Genomic DNA, 3,599 nt, shown 5'->3' with positions numbered 1-3,599 from the left:
AAAACAGCTTTACCGAAATATAATTCGAATACCATTTAATTAATCCATTTAAAGTGCATAACTCCATGATTTCTCGTTGTGTTCTACCACCACCGCCTCAATCAATTTTAGAACATTTTCATCACCCAGAAAAGGAGCCCGATGTCTATTAACAGCGACTCTTTATTTCTCCCAAATCCGCGGCCCTAGGAAGCCATTAATCTACCTTCTTCTCTATAGCTTTGACTATTTTGAACATTTTTTCCAAATGGAATCATACAATGTGTGGTCTTTTGTGACTGGCTTCTTCCCCTCAGATTATTTTCAAGGTTTTTCCATGTCATGAGCCTCCTCACTTCATCCCCCCCCCCTTTTTTTTTAAGGTTTGTTTTGAGAGAGAAAGACAGAGCGCAAGCTGGCAAGGGGCAGAGAGAGAAAGAGAGGGAGACACAGAATCTGAAGCAGGATCCCAGCTCTGAGCTGTCGGCACAGAGCCTGAGGTGGGGCTTGAACTCATGAACTGGGAGATCATGACCTGAGCTGAAGTCGGTCGCTTAACCGACTGAGCCACCCAGGCGTCCCGCACTTCATCCCTTTTTACAGCCAAATAATATTTACAACCATAACCAAAGCACTTTTAACTGCGTCCAGTGAAGTTTTGACATTTGTGTTGTCCTTTTCATGGATCTCAAAGCAGTTTTTGAGTTCCTTTGTAATTTCTTCTTTGACCCATTGATTGTTTAGGAGTGTGTTAATTTTCATGTATTTGTGATTTCCCCAGATTTCTTTTATTATTGATATCTAATTTAATTCCGCTGTCCTCAGACAGCATAACTTGAATGATTTCAGTCTTTTTAAACTTCGTGGGGCCGGTTGCATGACCTCGCATGTGGTTGATCATGGAGACTGCTCCACGGGCCCTTAAGGAGAGGGTGCATTCTGCTGCTGTCTTTAACGGTGTTCTGCTGTGTTCCACTGGAGTATTTTATAGATGTCTTGTTAGGTCTGTGGCGTTTACAGTGCTGGTCAAGTCTTTTACTTCCTTATTGATCTTCTGACGAATTCTTCCATCCGCTATGGGAAGGTAGATTTTGAAATCTCCAACTACTGTTGAATTTTCTATTTCTCCCTTCAGTTATACCCATTTTTGCTTCATGTAATTTGGGACTAGGTTATTATTTTGTTTTTAATTATAAATTTTTTTTTCTCATTTGATAATATATCTGTGCCTCAATTCTTTTGAGGTAATTTTCAGGAAGCTTTATGAGACTCGGAACTGACAACTATTTTTAAGGATCCGTCCCTGCTATTAAACAATAGGCAAAATTAGGTTAATTTGCCTTATTTTATAATACAAATATAACAGCAACTTTGTTCATTACTTTACAAGATGGGTGTGCTGCTAATATTAATTCCGATGCATTTGTAATATTTTAACTATTTGCGCAGTTTCCAAAAACCATTAGATGTTTTAGAAATGAAGTGTGTTTGTCTATGGATAACTTTTATGTTAATTATAATTCATCCTTACTGACTTACTAGAGTAGGCATTCATATATTACACCAAGTTAGCTCCCCTGGAATAAAGCCACACTTTGGCATTTCCTAGCTACTAAAATTGAGATTTTCATCCAAAATCTGCTACCAATGTATTCTTTTAGTTTTCATTTTTTCATTTTTATTTTAGAGAGAGAGAGAGTGAGCTGGGGAGAGGGGCAGAGGGAGAGAGAGAGAGAGAGAGAGAGAGAGAGAATCTTAAGCAGGCTCCACATTCAGGATGAAACTCGATCCAACAACCCTGGGATCGTGACCTGATGAGCCGAAATCAAGTCAGACATTCAACCCACTGAGCCCCTCAGGCGCCCCATCCAACTTATTCTTTTAACCTAGAGAAGCTTCTTTTGCTTTCTCTGCCTTGACTTTCTTGATGTAAAGTAGAGATAGCATTGCCTGTTTGCCTAGTTCATGAGGATATCATGAGGATAAACTAGCCAATGAGACATTTAGAGCATTAAATGTTCTTAACAAGTGCACTTTTATAACCTACAGAACTTAGAGAAAATGATTGCTCACATATGACAAAAAAAAACAACAACAGCATTTGCAAAAGACCAAAAAAGAAAGATAATGTGCCAGGTCACACGCATAATTCTTGGAGGCAGAGGCAGAGGTAGTGTGAGTGGCTGCTCCCTTTGGGGATTGCCCAGGACTGATTTTTACTGAGCATGAGCACCTGAGCCAGGCACAGTTCTCAGCTCTTTTTCATCATCACTTAATCCTTACAATCATCTAAGGGAATAACTAGTTTTATCCCCATTTTACAGATGAACTAACTGAGGCTTTCAGAGGTTAGGGGACTCACCCATGGTCACACTCTAGCTTAAAGACAGGCTTCAACCAAAGCAGGCTCACTGCAGATTTTTTTTTTTTTTTTTTTTTGCTGATTCACTCAACTGCATTGCCTTCTCAAAGATTGTAAGATAGCTTCTCTTTTGACCTGACAAGTTCATTGTAATTCCCAGTATTAGAATCAAAAGCTCTGGATCAGGAAGATCTCAAAGACTTTCTATGCATATTAAAAGGAGATACCATTTTTCATCTATACGATTGGAAAGTATGAAAGGATTGATAATACCTAGTGCAGATGAGTGTGTAGGAAAGTAAGCACTACCAAAAATCATGTACAATGTGTATACTCCTACTGTTTGGAAGGGCAAATTGTCAGTAACTCTCAAAAAATAAAATTTAAAGGAGACTGCCCAGTGCCAGGTAGATGGTCACCATGAAGTTCAACTCCTTTGTGACCTTGGACCACAGCAAAAATCTCAAACGCCCCCTCAATGCCCCCTTGCACATGCACAGGAAGATCCTGTCTTTCCCAATGTCCAAGAAGCTGCAGCAAAAGTACAATGTGCCAGGCCCATGTAACAAGGATGATGAGGGCCAGGTGGTTCAAGGACACTGCAAAGGTCACCAAACTGGCAAGTTAGTCCAAGTGTACAGAAAGATATATGTCATCTACATGGAGTGGGTACAGCATGAGAAGGCTAATGGTACAACTCTCCATGTGGCATTCACACAAGCAAGATCTATTTTCTCACCCCTAAGAGGTGGTTCTCACTAGGCTAAAACTGGACAAAGATCAGAAAAAAAATTCTTGAATGCAAAGCCAAATCCTGACAAGTTTGAAAAGAGAAAGGCAAATATAAGAACTTAATGAGAAAATGCAAGAATGAATATAACCTGTTGTGCAACCATGGTTTAATTGTAGACTTTTAGCCTGACGTGTATTCCTTTGAAACTTTTCAAGATGTCTCTCAAACATTTTGTTTCGTTCTTGTTTTGTTATTGACACATAGCTCTGTAAATCTGCTTTTGTTGTTTTGATTAATAATTTTGTGAAAACAAAATAATAAATAACTATACACACACACACACACACACACACACACACACATACAGGAGAGAGTGAGAGATTGAGAGAGAGACACCTGGATGGATCAACATTTGGCATTATTGTGGATAGGGTATGGTATTGAAATAGGGGAATTAAGTTAGTCTATTTATGATGATAGCCAACATTTACCTGGTGCTTGGGTAGTCTTTAAAACATTTTACAT

General features: G+C 39.1%; 1 pseudogene; it reads left to right on the top strand.

Moving 5' to 3' along the window:
- The first annotated feature begins 2,446 nt into the window (after positions 1–2,446).
- LOC132684580 (large ribosomal subunit protein uL24 pseudogene) lies at positions 2,447–3,353 on the top strand (annotated as a pseudogene).
- The last annotated feature ends 246 nt before the right edge of the window (positions 3,354–3,599 follow it).

This window comes from Panthera onca, chromosome D2 (genome assembly GCF_046562875.1).
Source record: "Panthera onca isolate mPanOnc1 chromosome D2, mPanOnc1 haplotype 2, whole genome shotgun sequence".
NCBI lineage: Eukaryota > Metazoa > Chordata > Mammalia > Carnivora > Felidae > Panthera > Panthera onca.
Note: the sequence above shows the minus strand (reverse complement) of the source record. Positions and strands in the feature narration are given on the sequence as shown.